This window comes from Pseudorca crassidens, chromosome 2, assembly GCF_039906515.1.
Source record: "Pseudorca crassidens isolate mPseCra1 chromosome 2, mPseCra1.hap1, whole genome shotgun sequence".
Classification (NCBI taxonomy): domain Eukaryota; kingdom Metazoa; phylum Chordata; class Mammalia; order Artiodactyla; family Delphinidae; genus Pseudorca; species Pseudorca crassidens.
The window spans coordinates 170,373,536-170,395,307 of NC_090297.1; the positions used below are offsets into that span (position 1 = coordinate 170,373,536).

The 21,772-nt window shown below is 41.9% G+C and overlaps 1 protein-coding gene and 1 long non-coding RNA gene across 10 annotated transcripts in view; one reads left to right on the plus strand and one right to left on the minus strand.

Moving 5' to 3' along the window:
- Nucleotides 1–21,772, plus strand: part of ESRRG (estrogen related receptor gamma) — a 639,858-nt gene that overhangs the window by 36,836 nt on the left and 581,250 nt on the right. For 2 of the 9 annotated variants that reach the window (XM_067729745.1, XM_067729744.1), the window contains exon 1: nucleotides 8,665–8,855. The exons of 2 other annotated variants lie outside the window; for them this stretch is intronic. The gene's annotated coding sequence lies outside the window, so the exon portion shown is untranslated. Of the gene's footprint in view, nucleotides 1–8,427; nucleotides 8,575–8,663; nucleotides 8,856–18,991; nucleotides 19,289–21,772 lie in introns of those variants that run through there. 5 more of the 9 variants (XM_067729749.1, XM_067729752.1, XM_067729751.1 and 2 more) reach the window with 5 other exon arrangements.
- LOC137220121 (uncharacterized) lies at nucleotides 1,987–8,535 on the minus strand. The gene is made up of 2 exons (XR_010941482.1): nucleotides 8,387–8,535; nucleotides 1,987–2,648 (listed from the first exon to the last, which is right to left on the minus strand). It is a non-coding gene; the product is annotated as an uncharacterized lncRNA (long non-coding RNA).

Consider the following 21,772-nt stretch of genomic DNA (forward strand, 5'->3'; position numbering starts at 1 on the left):
CTGCATCTGCTACTTTGTCCCTCAGCAAATTGAACTTTCCTTATTTTTGGTTTCATCATCTCTAAGTTGGGCATCATAAGAATGCCAACTAGATGGGGTTGTTGTAAGGGTTCAATAACACCCAGTGTTAATGCCTTTCTGAACTGTAGAGTCTTCCAAATACAGGTGTCTTATGTGCTTCTTTCTTCACTTTTTTGGAACCTGGGATGAGTCAGTCCAAGGATATGACCCTGTCTGGGGTTCATGTATACAGAGCTTGCCAAAGGAGCATTGAAGGAGAAAGAATGAACATTCAGCGTCTGTGAGAGAGTGAAGAGCTGCCCTCCTGGACCAGAATCCAAACCCGGGGCCTTATTAGTATCAGGCTTCAATCAGCTAAAGTAATGAATCACAGGCCCATTTCTTTACATGAGCTAGTGGTTCCCAAACTTGGGAGCATACCAGACTCACCTGGCAGTTTTAAAAACATACTGTCGCCTGTCTCCAACCCAGACATTCTGACTTTCTTGCTGTGGGCTGTGACTTGAGCATCAGGACAAGCTTTCCAAGTGATTCCGGTACATGGCAAAGTTTGGAGGCCACTGATTTAAACCAATCCCTGGGAACCTCCTTTTCAGCAGCCTGGTCAAGAAAAAAGCTTCCGTACCAGAATGTTCACTGCAGCTCTATTTACAACAGCCAGGACATGGAAACAACCTAAGTGTCCACTGACGGATGGATGGATAAAGAAGATGTGGCACATATATACAATGGAATATTACTCAGCCATAAAAAAATGAAATTGAGTTATTTGTAGTGAGGTGGATGGACCTAGAGTCTGTCATACAGAGTGAAGTAAGTCAGAAAGACAAAAGCAAATACCGTATGCTAACACATATATATGGAATCAAAAAAAAAAAAAGGTTCTGAAGAACCTAGGGGCAGGACAGGAACAAAGATGCAGACGTAGAGAATGGACTTGAGGACACAGGGAGGGGGAAGGGTAAGCTGGGACAAAGTGAGAGAGTGGCATGGACATATATACACTACCAAATGTAAAATAGATAGCTAGTGGGAAGCAGCCGCATAGCACAGGGAGATCAGCTTGGTGCTTTGTGACCACCTAGAGGGGTGGGATATGGAGGGTGGGAGGGAGATGCAAGAGGGGAGGGGATATGGGGATATGTGTATATGTATAGCTGATTCACTTTGTTATAAAGCAGAAACTAACACACCATTGTAAAGCAATTATACTCCAATAAATATGTTAAAAATAATAATAATATTTTTTTAAAAAAAAGAAAGAAAGAAAAGCTTCCAAGTAGATCGTTGTTACAAATCAGTGAGTTAGATTCTTTTTTTCTTCTGGGAAGGAAAACAAGGAAGAAGGAAGAAAGGGAGGGATGGAGGGGAGGGAGGAGAACTTGTGTTTATCAATTGCCTATTTGGACAAGGCATTGTGCCTTCATGTGCATTTAATCTTCCCAATAACTCTGATACTTACATAGTATGATCCCATTTTAAAGATGCAATCACTGATCCTAAAGAGCTTAAGATATTTCCTAAGGAATTTGAAACAGGACATTTGTCCTGTTTTTCTTGGTCCTTTCCACCACACCGTGACAGCCATTCAACTTTTCTTTAGGCTCACAATGCTTCCCCCACCCTGTTTTTTCTCTCCTTAGCTTTCTGGTAAAACCCGGTATGCAGCATTTCTGTATCAATGGCAAATGAAGTCAGTGTTAACATTTTTTTTGGAGGGAGAGGCAGTTTTTCATTTTAAGCTTAAATATGATGGGGAAATGACATACTTTATTCCCTTATAATAACTGTACACATAAGGCAGCTTAATTAACAGTAAATGTAGGAGTTTTCTGAGAGAGGCCCTTTCTAAGCAAAGCACCCGTACCCTATAGCTTCAGCCCTGTCAGTAAGGCTGGCCCTGTTTTTTCCATTTCCCAGATTAGCTAAAGACTTCATGGAATAGGAACAGATGCAGGCAAATGCTCTTCCTTAATAATAGTTTATTCATTGAACATTTACGGAGCACCTACTCTGTGCTAGGCACTAAGAATAAAAAGAGAAGTAAAACATGTGTGACACTAAAGGCAGTTACAGCTGAGCAGCAAAGACAGATGTAGTAACCATAATTAAAATATGGTAAGCATAGTCGTGGAAGCACATTGATGGAGTAAAGAGGAAGGCCTGATGGGCCACGCTGGGCTCTTGCAGGGAGGGGAGGGGAGGGGGCTGGCATCTTGGCATCAAGGTGACTTTTGAAGCGTGTGGTTGGGTCCAGTCATGCACCCCTTTGGTGATTACCTAACCACCAATGCTTGAAAGATCCTTCCCTGAGGATGGTAGGAAAGCTATTAAAGAGGAAATCCAGGTTGTAAGAAGTTGAATGACTTGTCCAGAGTCGCAAAAGCCGTCAGAGGTAGAAATTAGACTCCCACTCTGTGTTCTGACTCCAAGTTTAGTGTTCTTTCCATGACGCCGAGTTTCCTCTGCTGGTTCAGCTTCTGGCAGGGCCGCAGAGCTGAGAACATAGCTGGTGACTTGTAGCATCAGGTGACATCTTGATTATTTTTTCCAGTTGAACCTGGTTGCCAAGGAAAATTTTCTCCCTTCTGAACCTGGGCAGTGAATATCTCAGATGAAAATAGAGCCTTAAAATGAAAGAAATCCAGAAAACCCCAGGTATAAAATAAAATCTGAGCTGTATCGCCCTATTCAGAAATTTATGGTATAAATACAGATGTCCATAAATATTTAAAATCACCAACACTCTTTTGCCTTGGGTGTTACATGATTTCATATTTTACAAATTAGGTTTTATTCAAATAAATGCAATTTTATTTCAGACGCTTCTAACCGCCCCACCCCATCTATATTATCAGTTTAAGCCATTGCCAATTTACTAATGATTCCCAAATAAATTTCTCCAGCCACAGATTTCTTCTAAATCTTTCCCGAGGCTGGTAGACTATGGCTGTTCCACAGGCTGTTAAGCCTCGTATATCCCAAACCAAATTCATTATTTTCTTTACGCAGCCTTTATTTGTATCTCTTTGACGTGCTATCATTAATTCAGTTGCCCAAGTCAGACACTAAGTTCTGTTGATTCCAGCTTTCCTGCCAAATACCGTCCCATCCCTCTTCCCCACCTCACTGCCACAATTCTGCTGCAGCCCCCATTCTTTGGCACCTAACAGCTGCCATGGATCTTAACTGTACTCCCTGAAACAATGAGTATTTCCCCACACTAATCCATCTTTCTTAGCACACAGAGCATTGTCCAACCAGTTTAAACCAAACCAGAAGGCTTTTCTTATTTTAATTCAGTATTCAAATCTTTCTAAAAGGCTGGTCCATTTTCACTTGTCAGTTAAGTAAAATACCTTGAAGATAAATTTCCGCGATGATTGAAGCTTTTATTGTGCCTCAAGGCCATCATTCTGAATACTGGTGATTATTATATACTCCCCATGTTGTAGGCAGCATGACATTTGGCTTAAATGGATGTGTTATTCTCTTTTAAGTTCAGTTTTAAATTAAACATCTTGCATCAGTGGTTCTTAACCTTTCTGGAGTCATGAACCCTTTTGAGAATGTGGTGAAACTTAAGGGTCTTCTCTTGAGAACACGGCACAGGCACACACACATACACACATATTTTGCCTACGACTTCAAGACTTTGAATTCATCCATGGCTCCCTAGAACAATCATGAAATCTGGGTTGAGGACCCCTGCCTTATATGAAATTGTTTTCTTTCTTCCATGTCAGAGGCATGGTATACCTTTCTATTTTAAGGAAATGTTCTTATGAAGTTGGTCCCACTCGATTTGATTAGCTGTAATACTTGCCCACCCCCTGATTTCAAGAATGGCCTGGGATAGGGCTGTTTACCTGTATCGTCTTCCTGATTACACCCTTAACTAGCTGTAGGACTTTGTGATGTCCTATAACTAGCAAGATACAGTAGAAATCAACTTAGATCCTTAGCCAGGGGACCTAAATTCTTGTCTCTATAGCCTCTGCTAAGTTTATAAAATTTTTTTAGAAACACAACTCTAGTGTAAAATGAGGCACGTCTGCCATGATGGTATTTCGTTGTATTGGAAGAGTGCTTTCACTCCTGCTATTTCACTTTATCCTAACAAAGACCTGATGAGAAGATCGATGAGTTATGTCTTCAATGCATAGGGATAAATAAGGAAAGGAACACAGACAGAGGCTTGATCCAAATTAGTTACATCAGGAAATATATAAGAGGTCCCATTCTGGTTCTAGCCCCCAACTGCTCTTCAACTAACTTCATGATTTAATTCAAGCTACAGGTGATCAAGGCATCAACGCAAAAACACTTGGACCAATTTACATCAAATGAGGTCTGTGCAACCATCTGATTGATTGTGGCAGGAAGAAAACAAGTTGTAGGCAGGCATGAGTGATGACTGATAACATTTTGGCTGATTTGGTCGGCTACTGGTACACTCAGTTATTCATCATTTTATCTTATATAAAAGGGGCCATCTCGGCAAAGCTAAGAAGTTTGAACATATTTTTGTGTACAGATTTTTTTCTGAGCTACCCTTAACTATACTCAGAAGTTAGAAATATGATCTTTGTTCATTTTACCTGAGCTACCCAGCATATGTTTGGTATCCTCCAAAAAACCAATCTTACTAGGCTGATTACATCTTTCCCTGTGCAAGAAGGAAACTGAAGCCCAGTTTCATGAAATCATTTGCCTGAGGTCACCCACAGCTGATCAGAACCACACCCAGAGAAGATCACAGGGGACTACTTGTCCCCACTTATTTTCCTATATATATGTACTTTTTGCACTATGTGGGCCTCTCACTGTTGTGGCCTCTCCCATGGCGGAGCACAGGCTCCGGATGCACAGGCTCAGCGGCCATGGCTCACAGGTCCAGCTGCTCCGTGGCATGTGGGATCTTCCCAGACCGGGGCACGAACCCATGTCCCCTGCATCGGCAGAAGGACTCTCAACAACTGCGCCACCAGCGAAGCCCATTTTCCTATCTTTTTAAGCAGGAGAATTAATATCTTGACATGTAGCAAATTCAACATCCAACAGAGAAAGGCTCGTAACAGCTGAAAAGTCATAGTCAAGTTTACAGTTGCCTTCCAAATACTACAATTATATATGTGTCCGCCCCCCGACACCTCCAGCACACATGCTCTCATTAAGTTCTATGTCATCAGAATATGCTTCTCTAACTGAATAGCTTCACCTTTGGCCTTACTTGTTTTTTCCTAGGGCCTGTGTGAAATAAGCTTGTCATTTCTCCAGTTAAAAGGATAAAACTGTTGCTACTTAAAACTTCCAATTTCTGTCAAATTGAACATTGGCATTGTAGCTCTCCAAAGGGCAGTTTTGTGTCAATGAGTGCATCAGAAGCTGTTTTATGAGAGCCTGTGTTGTACTTGGCACTTGGTTAGGCAAGCCAGAAGAGACAGGAAAAAAAAAATCCATAATCCTGTTAGAAAGGAATTGGGAGGTGGTGATTAAAAAAGCAAACCCCTGAAGCGGTTAAATAACAGTGATGTCATATGTAGAAGTGAACATTCCAGAACAGAGAGAGACAATGATCAGTACACTCGAGAATAGTAAATAATGACTTTGTGGGCAAAATAGGATTTGAACTTGGACTTGACCAATGACATTGAAGGCTTGGGCAATGCTATTGGAGTAGGAGTTAACAGAGAGTGTGAGATGGGCAGTGTATGACAAGCCTGACTGCAAGATTCGACTAGTTAGGATGCAAGTTGAGTTGGTTAGGTGGGTAGATAGGCAGAGAGCGTGATAATGAGGGCTCAAGGCCCTTGAATTTGAATCCCAGCTGGGTAACTTTGGGCAAATTACTTAACTTCTCTGTGCCTCCGTTTCCTTGGGTAAAATGGGAATACCAATAATCCCTCTCTCATATTGTTGTTGAGAAGATTTAATTAGATTTACAAGTTCCAAACACAAAGTTTAGAACAGTGCCTTCAATGTGTTCCATCCACTTTAGTAAGCGTTTTTACACACTTTGGTTTCGTTGGGAAGTTAAACTGAACGTGCTCCAACAATATTAACTATTATAGTCAGGGTGAAGCCAGAAAATAAAGACCTGAGAGTGGTCTGAGGAGTTTGAACTTGAATAAACAACAGAGAGCCATTCTCAGGCAGAATTGGATTTAGAAAAGCTGGGCTTAGAAGGGATCTTTTCAAACCTCCAGAGAACTTGAGTACCTTGCCTTTTACACTTTACTAGTTGCTCAAAGAGCTCAGCCCTGGGGAAGGAAACCATTTGGTCACCTTCACTGGCATGTGGATTGGTGACAAACAGCACAGAAGGCAATTGTCTGAAAAAAAAAAAATTGGATTTCAAGGGATTAAAGTTAGTCAAATTTTTATGGTTCTTTCTCTTGGCATTGGGTCTGTAAGGGTCCAGTTCTGAGGTTAATAAGTAAAGAAGCTGGGGAACCAGGTTGGTAGGTTGAATATTAATGAGCCCCTGTTGGAGAGTTACTGAAAAGTCACCAGTAACACGGTGCGATGATGTCTCCTCGAATTCTGAGTAGACCCTCGCCTTCTTCAGAATCATCGTTGACCCTGATAACCCCTAAGCGCCAGACAGGTCTGCACTGATTCATCCTTCGGGCATTCCAAGGAGACAGATAAGTAGAGCCAGACAGCTATGTCCAGTTGTTTAGGGTGGCGAGGTAGAGTTAACTTCTGGAATCTGTCTACTAGTCAGTAGTCCTGAGACCCTCCTTCGGTTTACTTTAGTGAGGCTCTTCTCCAATTTGGATTGTATGGTCTTTACATAATTACAGTGTCTTCCCTCTGGAATTTGCTAGTGATTCGTGGTCTGTGACTCTAAAGGGAAAAGACCTAACAGGTGACTTGCTGTTTTCATTAAACTGAGCCAACCTCTCAAATAGGTAAACTAGTTGTAAACCTATAGCAGCTGCAGATTATTTTAGAAGAGTTCAAAAGTTTTCTACCAATCATCTTTGTTTTTCAGATAGGATACTCTCCTCCATGCTTTATGTTTTGCAACCTTAGCTTCTGCTGTCATCTTTTAGGAATTTGAATCAGTGACTTTACCGATACATGATGGTGACCAAGGTCAACAAGAGGCTTGGGGAAAAAAAATTCCTAAGCCTGTTCTACTACTCCAAATGGGGAATTAGCGATAAAGAAGGGCAATGTATTTGCCAGACCTCGTGCTAGATATTTATTTTTCAGTAATGCATACATAGTGATTGATATACACAATATTATGATTAATAGATGCTACGGAAAACATACCAAACAATGTACAAAGGACACAAACTAGGTATGACAAAAAGACATGCTCTCTGCTTTACCTGTCATGTAGCCACACCATCTAAAATACATTCTCATGTTTGCAGAAATGAATATTAAGGATTAATTTTGAGAACTTCCCTACTGATTCCCGAGAACCTAATTATAGAAATGACAAATACAGTGAATGACCAGCAATATCTTTGTATTAAAAAAAAAAGTTTTCTTGCTATTGTAGAAGAGTTCAAATAAAGCTAGTTATCCTTTCTGCCCTTTTAAACTACCCTTGTGGGTCAGATGCCTGCCCCCCCCCCGCAAATTTCCGGATGTGTCCAGAAAGCCCCTCTTATAGGGGCTTGGCCTTTTCTGTGTCTCTCTCTTTTTCTTCCCTGCCCCCTCCCCATTTTTAAAGGGCTTTAAAGAACATCTCTGGGAGACAAAAATAGCTCCAGTTGTGAGAGGCCTACACACTGGGAATGCAACTGAGAGATGCAAGTCAGCAAGTGCGAGCCGACAACAGGAGTGTCTGGCCCTGGGTGGATGCTCCTCGCTGTATGGGTGCCGCTTCTCTGCCTGGGCCTGGTGGGTAGAAGGGAAAATGGTTTTTCAGGGGTGGGCGGTGGGTCGGGTAGGTTTGGGGTCCGGCCTTGTTAGGAATGGAAACCCCAGCATTCGGGGCCGAGGGGGCTCTTCCTTCCCCTCCCCCCAGGTTTTAAAAAACGTCTTTTGCCCAGCCGGGGATTGGCGACGGTCAAAAGGGAGCCGTTGGCACTGAATGTCACCCTGAAGGTAAAATGAAAGACAAAAGATGAACGCATGCTTGCTTTCCGTTCGGCAGCGGCGGCTGCAGCGGCAGTAGCAACAGCAGGATTTAAAGGGGAAAAAAAACCCCACAAAAAACCCCACACGCACAGACACACATAAATACACACCCAGAGGCGTCAATTATGCCAACGCAATATTGCAATCAAATCATGACAGTGCCGGGAATTTTTTTTTTTTTTTTGCGGGGGGGAAATCTAGATATTTATTTTGCAAAAGGGAGAGAGAGAAAGGCATGCAAACAGAAACGTGCACATACCACGTAACCACCCGAGGAGAACCTGGCAGCCTCTCTCTTCTTCTGCCAAGTTATCATTGAGAAAACAGACAGGCATCATGACGTCCTGGGTCACAGGGAGTGCGGACCGACGCTACCAAGAGCAAAGGGAGGCGCCCGGGCGCTCCGGCTAGCGGCGGGCGCCCCTCGGCCCCTGGCCGCCCGGCTCGGTGAGTGCACAGCCGCGCGGGACGCGGACCCCGGGGGCCAGGCCGGCCCTGCACCCGCGGGGGCCCAGCGGGGGGCCGTGCCCTTGGTCCCGGCGAGCCGGCAGGCACCCCCTCGCCCGCCCGAGGTCGCGGGAGCCCAGTTAAAGGAGGCGTGTGTAAGATGTGCAATGTTCCTGCATGGGGGTTTTGTAGACTTTCCCAGCCAAAGCGACCGGCTTCGGCTTCTTTAAAATCCCCGACGACTCACCTGCTTAACCTGCTGCAGTTCTGACCCTGCCAAGGTAACTGGTCCAAATCCTTATCATCAACATCTGGAGACAGACATTTGCATCTGGGGCATCCTTGATTTGCAGTCCTGGTGGAAATCTCTATTGCTTCCCGCCCCCCCCCCACCCCGCCTTCCCCCCTTCACTTGTTTAGAGTCTCTTGGAGGAAAAAAAAAAAAGCAACCCTCCCTCCATCACACAACCATAAGTCCTATCCCGCTGTTGTAGACTCGCCTTACCATGACTGCAAAACTGTCAGCGCGTGTTCTAGGGACACTGACCAATTTTCATTTCCATGAGATTTGTTCTTTAAAACACCTCTCCCATCCCCCTTCCTGGATAGAGACTTCAGGGCTTGGGAAAGTGGCAAAGAGTGAGGGCAGAGTTAGGGCGCTGGGACTGGGATGGGTGCGGGGCGGGGGGAGTCCTCCGGTCTCAGGGGGCGAGGGGATCCGGGGAAGGGGTCGTTGGGGAGAGGGTGGTGTCAGGAGTTGAGGACCGCTGTCGTGGGCTGGCCAATCCTTCTGGTGCTTGCTGCTGCCGTAGTCCTAGGTGTCTCCTGCCTGTCCTCTACGCCTCATTCCCTGTCTCCCCAACCCGTTCATCTTCCGTGGGAGTCTCTGAAGTTACACGGAGGTCACCCGACCGTCGTGTCATTTTAAGTATTTCAAACCACCTACCTACCCCCTTCCACCCCTCAAGTCTGTCCGATGCATGTCGGATAGACCCTCCCCCCCCCCATGCTTGGTGAAGGGAGGTTCTCAGAGAGAGAAAGACACAGAAGGCAAAGCTCTCTCCTCCCATTCTCTTCCCTTCTGGCAACCTTTTCCTAGCTGCACCCCTCCCCCATTCAGAATCTTAATGAACAATTCTGGAAAAGTCCGGAAGGGCCTGGAGAAACCCCTCGCATGCCTCACTGCTGTGGAATGATTATGTCTGTGTTTATTTCTTGTGCTTGCTTGGGTTATGTTGTGAATTGCCACATGGGTTGCTTAAGCTAGGGAGGCTCGTTTGCTGTGTGTTGGTATTGTAGTACCAGGACCAGTGGCCACACAAAAAGACAGGCAGACACAGAAAGCACAGGATTTTTCTACTCTAAACCAGAGGGCAGTGTTGAAAATAACACCTTCTCTCTCTCGATTTAAAAAAAAAAAAAAAAGAAAAGAAAAAAAAGAGAAAAAAAGAAAGAAATTCTCAGCATGTGGGTTAAGTGCAGCTGTTAGGTCCACATATGACTTCCTACTCTTTTCAAAACACTCCTGCATAATACTTTAAGTCAAGAGCAAGAGACCTGGGGATGTTTTGAAGTGTTGCGAGCAGCTGAATGACTTGGTTTAGTTTTGAAGAGAGACTCTCTTTTGTTTCTCCCGCTGCCCAAAGACCAGATAGGGGAGTGTGTTTGGAAAATGCCCAAATTCAGAAGCAGCAGGCGACAGAAAAGAGGAAGAAATGTTCTCCCAGGGAAGGCAGGGGATGGGATTGGGGAGTGGGGGAGAGGTGTCAGGGTTGGTTTGTTTGTTTGTTTTCCCTGTCCAGTAGATTTGACGTTATCAAAATGAGTTAACCAACCTGAGAAAACAGTGTTCTGTCCTTGTGGGCAAGAGAGGGAAATTTGAACAGTTCTCAAATCTGAGCTGAGGAAGGTACTTGAAAACATGGATGGAGATGGAGTCACGTGGTAGGGTTTCTTTTCCTTCAAATACAAAACGAGTTGAGTATATCATGAAACAGGCCTATGTGATCTTTCAGATATAGATTTGTCTGTCAAGCATGGCTTTGTTGTTTTTACTAAAACAATTCTCATAACTCTTTCAACTCATGTTATAGAGAATTAGAAGTTTTTATATTGAGAATGGTATCATATAACGCATAGAACTATCCATTGACTGGGGAGATGAATGTAGATAAAAGATCATTTCTTTTCTTTAATAAATCAAAATAGCATTGAAATCTTTGTGCATGATGTATACGGAAACCTGCTGGTCTTTTTAAAGAGGAGATTGCCAAGGGAGCAAAGAGACCTTCTGATGGGTGGTGCTTTAACAACAGAGAGCAGATCAATCCATTTGGTTTCCATGTCTGTGCCACTCAATTTATTCTGTACAATTTTTCCAGAAATTAAAAGGTTACCAAGAGAGTTCCACGTTCCCAGCTCCAACTGAGCACCACTTATTACTGCAACAGGATTTCAATATTAAGTGATCTGGAAGATATTTCATCTCTCATTTTGAGTTCTGAATTTGAATCAGCATGAGAATGGCAGGGCAGCAAGATGAGGTATAACTAACCTCGTTGGCAGGCAGTGGAAGGGCTGGGAGGGAAAGTGTTGCTGAGAAGACTAACTGGGGCTGTTCTCAGCAACCTTGTTTACAGAGACATTTCAGAAGCAGCTAGAATTTTCACAAGAGCCTGCCAGAGGTAATGGGCTTATGTTTGAAATTGATCCTAAGTGTGTCTTTTTTTTTCTCCTTCACGGACTTGCTATGTACCTTAGCTGAACACTTAAGGCAAAACTTTCCTTAGGCCCCAATGACATTTGCTAATATAGACAGATCCCTGGATTACTGTGTCACAGGAAAGGAGGTTATTTATGAGGTTCTCCTTTGTTTGCAGATGTGTCCATGCAAGTAGCTTTAGCCCTGTTTTATTTGTTTATTTTTCAACAGCAGGCATGCTTGACTGTGTTCAATGCAAAACAAATCACATCCGAGGAAGTTAAAGTATGCCTTGCAGGTTGATCTATAAATTGGTTTCAATTAGACACTGGAGATCTCATTATCCCAGTGAGGGGAATTTATGACATAAAGTAGGAATTTTGTATTTGTTTCAAAATTGTTGGAAAACTGTGGGAACAGAAGGATTTTGAGGGAAATGCCAAAAACCACGTTAATGAAGAAAAACAATGTTGAGATACTTTTGAATAATAGATAGGCTATGTGATGGTCAACCACAAGATAACATTCTTACACAGTATCTTTATGGCTTTAAATTGGCTGCATTGTCAACTAAGCCTACTCCTCTATTAAGCCATTATACTTTTCAATTATTTAACATTTCTGGCCAACCTATCTTCTGTGGTCTTTTTCTGTACACATCAGAAATGATGTGTACAGTAGTAATGGCTGGCTGCTAGTGCGGGGACTTTGCAGTGGAGAAAGGTTTAATTTTAACTTCTTGGGACAAATACTACAAAGAATGCACAGAGGAAAAAGAAAAGTTATGGAAACAGACGGAGCCCTATGCGATGGAGAGAGCTACAGCCTCGAAACGTACCTAATACAATTTGAGTTAGTCTCACTAAGAAAGCTTGACAGTATCTGCCTTCTAGGTACTGTGCGTTTGGAAACACTGTATCTCCATTTAAATGAAGATCTGTTTCCTCCAGGGAGCAGTTGGTGAATCCTTCCGTTGAACCACTGGTATGAGGAAACCAACTGCAAATTTTTCCTTGAACAACAGAATCTGTCGTTTCGAAGAAACGATGACTGAGTTTCATAGTACTGTGATTTTTTGAAATTCACTGAAAATATCTCTATAAAGTCAAAATAACGTACCTCTTGTGCCAACAAAGAAATTTTCTCTTGTCACTTTTTAAAAGCTGTGAAATAATTCTGCTTTGCAATTTAGTTTTAAGGTTAGCATTGCCATTCCAGTAGAGTAAGCGGGCCTTAGGAATCAGAGGAGGGAATTACATAGGCGTTCTATGTACTTCTTATGCTCTCAGGTTAGCAGATGGGGGCAGGTGCTGTAGGAAAGTTGAAGGATCTTTCTCTGGAACCATCTTCTTTTGATTATTTTGAACCTAATTTGTAAGAGTATTTTGTTTTGGAATCAGTGGTAGTGGTGGCCAAAAAGGAGAGCCAGATCCTGTGAGGCCTTCTTTTGAGAGACGATTGCAGAAACTAATTCAGTCTTTTGAAATAGAATGTAGACACACAACCTAATGATTTGGGATCTTCAGATTCAGGTAACTGGGAATATCTTTGCAAATCATTAAATAAAAATTCTCTAAGTAGACATTGTGATGATGCTAAGACCCTGTGTGTCTTTATCACACAGCTAGGACAGTTTTCTTTTCCTTGGCAATTAGATGCCATTCATTCACTCAACCCTGAATGATTTCTAATTGTGAAGGCCCACTCCTCCCTTAGCTGACTTGCTGCATCGTATTGGGTGTAAATCCCACCTCCCACTCTCCCTCTGATATGTACACCATGTACAGATATTTTATAATGTATTTATACCATTATGCTCGGTAATTCCTGTGGTTGTGAAGAAGAATCATTGATAGTTTTAAATCAGGCCTCTGTTTATACTTCTATTACGCAAGATGCTTTGTTCATGGAAACAAAGGAATGATCATAGTTACCGCAAAAGAGGGTTAAATGTGTTTAGAATTCCTGTGGTAAAATGCAAGACCCTGGAGAATCAAAGCTATTTTATTTACTTAAGGACACTTATAGCTGTTTCAGGTGACCCGTCTGCTAAAATAAATAACCTGGATAGGACCCTTTAAAGGATGCTAATTAATGAATGCGCTTGTTTTATTTTCCTTACACAAATGAATTTTTGTTTTTAACTTGGAAAATATGCATATCTGGCACAGTGATCTTTTACTGTTTGGAAGATTCAAATTCAGAATGCTAGCTTCATATGAAGCACAGCAAAACTTTTGTACTCCTAGTCTGATACATATGTGGTAGGATAAACAGTGTTTCCAGATATCTGTGTTACCAGAGTGACCCATTTCAATTTGATCTCACTCTAAGATATATTAGATTAATAAGGCTGATTTTATGACCAATATCATATTCACAAATACTTGTTTTCATTAGCACAATTATAGATCGTGAGGTAAATTTCCATATATGTTAAATACTAACAACAGAAATAACTAACATTTGTATAGTGTGTTACAGTTTATAACCATACGTTATCTATAAGCTGTTCTTTGGAAGAATATCTATTGCATTTTCTTACTCAAGAAGGCAATCAGGTAAACGTAATATGAAAATAGATTCTTTTACCAGAGTTTTCTTTCTCTTTCCTTTCCTTTCTCCCTTCCTCTTTCCCTCCTCTTCCTTCCTTTTTTCTTTTTTCCTTTCTTAATGGAGAAAAACCTAATGATGCTTTTTTTTTTTTTAGTGGGGCATGTATAATTGCTTATGACACATTTCTATTAAAAAAGGAGCTGTAACAAGCAATCCAACAGGATTTTTAGAATCTGTCTTCTGCCTACCAGTGTTCTTGAGGAAAATGTAAGGTTGCTGAAATCATTTCATGCCCTGTATGTTTTCAAACATAAATCAGGAAAATTGTTAGCGAGTTATAGCTCTTCTTAGAGACTGTGGCTATAGTGCTCTAGTAAACACAGGCTATATATTTTCCCAAGTTATTACGTGTGGAGAGAAATCCAAAGTTGGCTATTTAGATGAACAGTTTAATTCAGTTATTAGAAATCCATGTTCTATTTAGGGTGAACATTTATTTTCCAAAGGTTGAAACAATGGGACATAATACCGGAGGGCCCTTTGGATCCATCAAAGTTAGAAATTTGTGTTTTTTAGCTAATGTGTACATTACTGAACATCGATCTTCAGCTCAGGGACAGTCAAAATGGTCCTGAGCAGAGTTTATACTATGATCCGGTTGCCGTCTTCATCCGAGAACCGTGACCCTTTGTTTCTTTCTTTCTTTTTTTTTTTTTTTTTTGCGATACGCGGGCCTCTCACTGTTGTGGCCTCTCCCGTTGCGGAGCACAGGCTCCGGACGCGCAGGCTCAGCGGCCATGGCTCACGGGCCCAGCCGCTCCGCGGCATGTGGGATCCTCTCGGACCGGGGCACGAACCCGTGTCCCCTGCATCGGCAGGCGGACTCTCAACCACTGCACCACCAGGGAAGCCCTGTTTTTTTATTTCTGAAATGAAGGGATATGACTTGATGGTCTCCAGTGATTCTGAATTAAGTGATTGATTAATAATGAATAAACCAATTAATCATACTCCTGTTTATTTCTATTCTATAAGCTAATTATTTACATAAGTATGGCCTTATGCCATGACTGGAGATATTAGTGTGTAGAGTAGTAACTAAGCTCCGGTTCAGGGGTTTGAAATGAAAGCCTCATGAAATTTAGCCACTCAAGTTTACACTGAAATTTTTCATTTATAGACTGATTATTAGATATATACTTTTTTTTTCACAGAAAATAATCTTAAATGCAGATGATTTTTCTAGGCTAAACCATAAAAGCTGATGTTACTTACTGAGGTGAATTATTGTATATCGTTGAGAAAAAAATGTAAAAAACAGTTCTGTTATGAAACAAGTGATAAACGTAACAGAAAAGCCATAAAACTGATGATAGTTTATCACTTATCTAAATTCTGGAGGGTTGATGTTTAAGAGAATACACATATAAATGGAAGTTAAAAAGATAGGTGGAAACTATTGCAGAGTATCTGGAAGGGATTTTTTTAAAAAATATTTTATGCAAGGGATTTTTAGAAACTTCCAGGATTTTTAGAGACTGGCTGCAAATTATTTCTTTCCCTGGGCATAGTGTAACATTAGCAGTACTCCTAAGTTCCTCACCTGTAATAAGATTTGTTTTTTGACAACCAGTATTGAAAAGTGAGAGAGTGAGAAAAAATGGAGAGAAAAAATTATGCTCTGAAGTGATTGGTCAAGATGTGAGAGAAGAAAAGATGGAAGGTGGTTGAAGGTAGAAAAGAGGCATATGGGGGTATGTGTGGTGTGTGTGTGTGTGTGTGTGTGTGTATGAATGAGACAGAGAAAGAGAGAGAGAGAGAGAGAGAGAGAGAGATGGATGGCTTGGTCTGCATTTAACTGATCAGTAGGTTGGGAAACCAAAAGGCAAAAGAGGGAAGCTAAGGCATGCATATTCTTCCTGAAGAGAAAGTACAGTATGTGAGTTATGTGGAGAAACGTTGGAATTAGAGTTTGACCATCCATTTTGAAATTTTTGCTGGGCCACTCATTGCCTGTTTTGATCTTGTGAAATTATTAAGTTCTCTGAATTTGTCTTATCGGTAAACGTGTAAATAAGAAAAGCATGTGCTTCCAAGATGGTTGTGAGAGTTGAGTGAGACTCATGTGTATAAAAGTGCTTGGAAGTTCTACCTAATTTTAGGTGGTGAGGAAAAGTCATTGGGTCAAGCGGTTCTCCGTGCTGACCAGGTGTGACAAAGGCTTAGGCCAATTCGTTTAGCTCCAGAGTGGTCTTTGGTAGGCATGTTTCTTGTCCATTGTGGCCCAAGAACTGTGGTGGGTTCATTACATATTCTTTTATTTAGGGAGGAAGCAGGAAGTAGTATGCAGCTGGCCGGTTGAAAAGAGCGGGCCTGATAATTCTAATGTATGCTATGCCAGTGCACAGGAACATATTTACTTGCTTTACAGTTGGCCACAGCTTGTCTAATACACAAGTGAATGACTTTGGAAACAAAAGCAATGTATCCAATAATTGTTTTCTTTGTCTCGAACATTGCCTGTCATTCCCACTTTTGCCAGGACGCTGATATTCATCTAAACTTCCTGGATTTTTGTTAAGGCTGAAGGAATCATGGTTTGGCAGTAAATACTAATTAATACTAATATAAATTCCATTTAAAAAAAGATTTCCAGGCTATAACAGAACTGATTAATGCAATACATCAGCTGAACTCCAAATTCTAAATTCTATACAGATCTCTCAAGAATATTTTTATTTTTATGTAGGGTTCACTGATAAACGTTTAGCCAATTCTTCCATCAGAAATGGCCTACACTTCAAAGCCTGAAGTGAAGCAGTAGATCAAGAAGTATTCAAGAAATTTGGGCTGTTTGTTTAGACAATATATCTTTAAAAAGCAGATTCAAAAATCTGCTTGGACTTTACCTGAGGTTGGTCCTGTGCTCTGCTCTAATTCACAAGATAATGATCAACAGAATTCTATACTTTGTGATCTGTCAAACCTAGAAACTGAAGTGAACCTAGAAATCAAGAGATGTCTTGGGATCAAGTTGGAATCTAAAAGTAAATATTCAGTGGCTCTTACCAAAATTCTTTAGTCCTCAACATATAGAATATATGCTAACCAAATGGAGAAAACAATATTTGGGTGATTTAGTTATGAGTCAGTGTTAAAAAACTTTGATATGTGTGTAATTATTTGAAAGTAACTGAAAACCTAGCATGAACTCTGGAAGGCCACAAATAACCTCCAAACCACTCTTTGTTGAGAAGCTGTAGCCTCTTATGAGATTGATCATAGAGAGTAAAATGGACCCAGCTTGAGTTTCTTTTACATTTAGGAAAATTTATTAAACACATAATGTGTTTAGCATCAGGTTAGGTCTGGTAGAGAATACAAAGTAATTTTAAGATATAGTTCCTCTCTTTAAGGGAATTACACTATCTTTAGGGGAATATAATAACACACATTAAACTATTAAGATAACAGTCCAATATAGCATGGTGCAGAAAATGAAGCCATGTGACAGAGTCATATGTATTGCGACAGAATCAGAGCTTGGGTTGAGGTTCAGGCTATCATTTACTGGCTGTGTGACTCTCACCTCTTTAAGCCATAGTTTTACCATTTACAAATTGGGCATAGTTTCATCTGTCTCCTAGGACTGTCACGAGAATCAAATGAGACCAAGTATTTGAAAGTGTTTTTGTGCTTTATGATAGAGATTACACAAATTCCAGGAGGGGGGGGAGGAAGGACACTGATAGCATTGCACTTGAGAGTAGGGGCCGTGTCTCAGCTGACCTTGTACCCCCGAGTCTGGCACTGGGCCTGGTTCTGAGAGGGGGCTCAGTAAATGCTGGCAAATGCATGCGTGTCAGGCACTGGGGACAGCCCTTGACCTATGTTATTCTTTAAATCTTCCCAATAATCTTGTATGGTAGATATATATTGTCTCCATTTCACAAATGAGAAAACAGAAGTTCAGAGATTTTAAGCAACTCCAATCTCATGTAGGTAGACTGTAGTAGGGTCATGTTAGGAAGCTATCATTACACTACAGGGTCGGAAATTATCATTACGCCTGAACCTTAGTGTGGGCAAAATGAAAAGCAAAGGCCTTGGATAACTTACCAGTTGCCCAGGCAGCTCATGGGCCAGCTTTCAGAGAAGTAGGAGAACACTTCCCGGTGCTGCCTGACACATTTAACGTGGCCTTTTGTTGAACTGTCAGTCCTGATTCCCACCCTTTGAAGTAAGGTGCAAAATCGTGAGAAAATACCATATAATATACCATTACCTAGGCTTGTCATTGGGACAGAAGGGAGAGGAGGGGCAGTGAGGCACACACAGATGCTGAAGTGGTTAACCAGTGACTTGGATTAAGTTTTCTCCAGCAACCCGCACCAAGTCCCCGAGCCCCATCTGTCTCGTCCACTCTCTTAACTTTCCCTCTCAGAGTTGGCAAGGTCTGGAATTTCCATTCTCCTCCATGATCAGGTGGTAAAGAAGGTGATGCCAATACCAAACAGCATATTCACGTTCTGCATGGCTTGCCTGCCCCTAACATCCCACCAGCCTTATTCTATCAGTAGGTTCTACTGGAGTGAAATTTTACAGTTGTGCCTAGTTTAGAATCAACAGTAATAAGATGGCCCCCAACCAAACAGGAATTTGAAAACTCCAGCCTCTGAATTTGGAAAGCAGAATAGAGAACTAGGTACCCCCGTCCCCAGTCCTATGTTATGTTTTCCTCTGTTTATTTGTGAGCAATGTCCAGGGAGCCTGAAATACTCAACACAGGATTAGTAGTAACCCACTGTGGATCTGAAGGTTTGTATAAGAAATTGAGGGGAATGCATTTTAAAAATTGGGATTCATTTTTAAAAATTCTGTGAAAATACAGTACATAGGAGGTCAGGACAGCAGAGATTAGGGACTATATTTAAGGTAAGTCCAGAGAATACCTTGCACTGTTAGCAGAGTCCAGCCAGTAACAGTGTTTAGTTTCCCAGGAACTGCGCTAATATAGTCGAGATGAAACCTGGGGTGGGGTGGGAGGGGCGATGCTTTCCATGCTCCTCCCCGATCTGTGGTAAGTCTGCTGGGTTGAACTGTGTGAAGTTGTCAAAGGTGGCTCTGCTCTCCAGCCCTTGGCACGAGCTCCGCTGAAATGTGATGCCATTGGTTTTCAGTAAAGGTTCCTTTCTGCAGGGCTGCAAACACAGATCAGCTGCTACTGTGTATACACAACCAGGGAGCAGATCAACCAGCACATTTAAAGCAGCCTTTTTAACCCCGAGACTTTCCAAGACCTCCTCTCCACGCAGGAACTTTCCTTCTCTGTTGTCAGATTGAGCACCCTGCTCTTGTCATCAGATCCGAGCTAGGCTCCCTGCTGCACAGTAGAGAGGCTTCCTTAAGACATTTGTCCTTGAAACTGCACCAAACTCTTGGAAGAACCCAGAACGTGTAAGTATGTATGATTTAGGCAGCAAGAGGACAGGGCAGAGCTGCAATCAACCATTATACAATATCCGATTAGCAGGGCAAGAGGGATTTTTCCGACGTTTTGTTACATTCATTTTCAATTCGTTCTGAGAAAACAAATCAATTCTAGCTTCTGATACAGTGACTTTGCAGTAGATGGGGTTGTATGTAATATGTTAGCTTTAACTATTTGCTGTTCTCATTTAGCATGGAGATGTGACTTGTGGGATGGTGATGGTGGGCATTAAACTATAAAACTTCTAAATTTTGATTAGGAATGATAATTGCTGGGCATGTCCATCTTGAGAAACAAGTTTGCTTTGGGGAATGTTTTTAAAAGAATTAACCACCTAAATTCATGGACAGTAGAATGAATTCGGACCGTTCTCGCTCTCAATAAAACATATTAGTTTGCAGTTTTCATTTACTCATAGAGAGCATTCCGCTGAGGTTTTGTCTTAATTGAATCCTACCCAGTGCTGTCTGTGTGACGTTTTACTGGCTTGTGTATATCTGTTTAAGTTACTTTGCTAGACTGCAGTCTGGTTAAACCTGTGTTTAGGCACTCTCTCGATCCTAAGAACAACCAGTGAAAGGAATGCTCACAGAATTTGGGAGGGGGTGGGTGGGTTTGTTTTAAAGGGTGGTCGTATTACCCTTGAAAGCTGTTTAGCTGCACAACGTGAATGGCTGTCAGATGGAGACCACAGACTGAATACTCTGAGGCTCTAAGTCAGATGTCAGCTTGGCCACTTTCATAACTCCAGCCAATAAAAGCTCGTGCCCCTTTGCTATCAATTTTTAATATGTACCAATACTTAGGTTTATAAGATTAATTTCTCTCAGATTAGGCTGATTGATAGCTGGACTGTGGTTCTTAAGAGCTGGTTCCCTGAAACCCACAGCAGAGCTGCATTCCATTTAACTAGTGGATGTAAAAACGGGTAACCATGGATTCAGCCACCACTCCCTGCCAGTGCAATGACTTGTTGTAAACAATACAAATGAGCCAGGGGAGCAGAGGCAACCAGACATGAAATGATTTTAATAGAAATTACGGTAAAAGGTCATGTGATGTGGTATCAGCTTCTGTTCGGTTTTAAAGGGAAAGTCTGTCTTTTCTCCCCCACCTCGCCTATTCCCAACCCACCCAAGTAGATGTCTCCACAGACTTGGCAGGTCCCATGCTCTGCTTCCGTGGAGAAGGGTGGCCAGGGTAATTCTGGGCAAAGTGTGGTGACTGGTGGATTTTCAGGGTAAGTACCTTCCTTTTTAGAAACCAGAAGGACATCTGCGTCTTCCTGGGCTTCCTTCATGGAAGGTCATGCTAATTGCGTTCTAGAAGTCCTCAAGCTTTGATGTAAGAGGAATAGGTCATTTTGTTCCTTAGCCTTTACGGGATGCAACTGTCTTTTCTCTGCCTTCTGAAGCCTCTGGATTATTTCGTAACCTCGGTGTTTCTGAAAACTCTTATTGGCTTTAGAAGCAACTCCTGCAATATGGTAATGAGCACATGCAGATACCGGGAGAAGTGCTGTGTCTAACCTCTAGGTTTGCATCCACGCAGACCTTTGCTGAGTTCTACAAGGACGAGCTTTTACAATACGATTTGCATTTCTCTGGTAGAAATGGTTTCCGTGCGTGAAAATGACTGAAGTGTTCATAAACGTGCCTTCAACCAAGAAACATTAGCACACTGTACCTGTGTCAAGTGCTACCCTCATGGCTTGTTTGGTACTGATCCCAGCTGTGCTTAGTCAAAGGCAATGAAAGAAGAAACTCTAGTCTTCAGAGTCTGGGAGAAAAAGGGGCGCTTAGAAGCCAGATTTGGAGGGTGGTCCCGAGTTGGTACCTAGTGGGCACGAGAGAAGGGGCTCAGAGTCACTGTCGCAGACAACCCCAGGCACCTTGAGCAAAGGTCTGTCTCTATATGTGTTGTGTGTCAAGGTGAAACAGACCTGAGCTGGTCTCTTGAGCCATACCACCTTCTGCGCACAGATGGTCGAAATCATCGTATCATCTTGGAACAAAAGATCATGCTGTGTTTATATTTTACCTCCTTTTACCATGCAGGTACTTCTGAATAGATGCGTGATTGTACACATATAGATGTCATACTGAATAAAAGAAGTTGGGGCGTTTATTTTTCTATTAATACCTTCACTACGATAGACCCCATCGGCACATGAAAAAAGCATGGGGGTTGTAATTTAGAAGCTCAGTAAGATATCAGAGCATCAGCCTTCTCTATATACACTCAGGAGTTTTACCTAGTGGACTCTTTGTTTATACCTGTGAGTGTTAACATAGTACTTATATTTAAGCTTTTTTTTTTTTTTTAAATGAGTTTTTTAAGATGTTGGAGTGCCTCATCGCATGCTTAGACTGAAGAATTCTTCAGAATGTTTTAGTTGTCTGCGGTCGCATGGTTTGTTAGCTATTCTAATATTAGCTTTGCTTATCAAA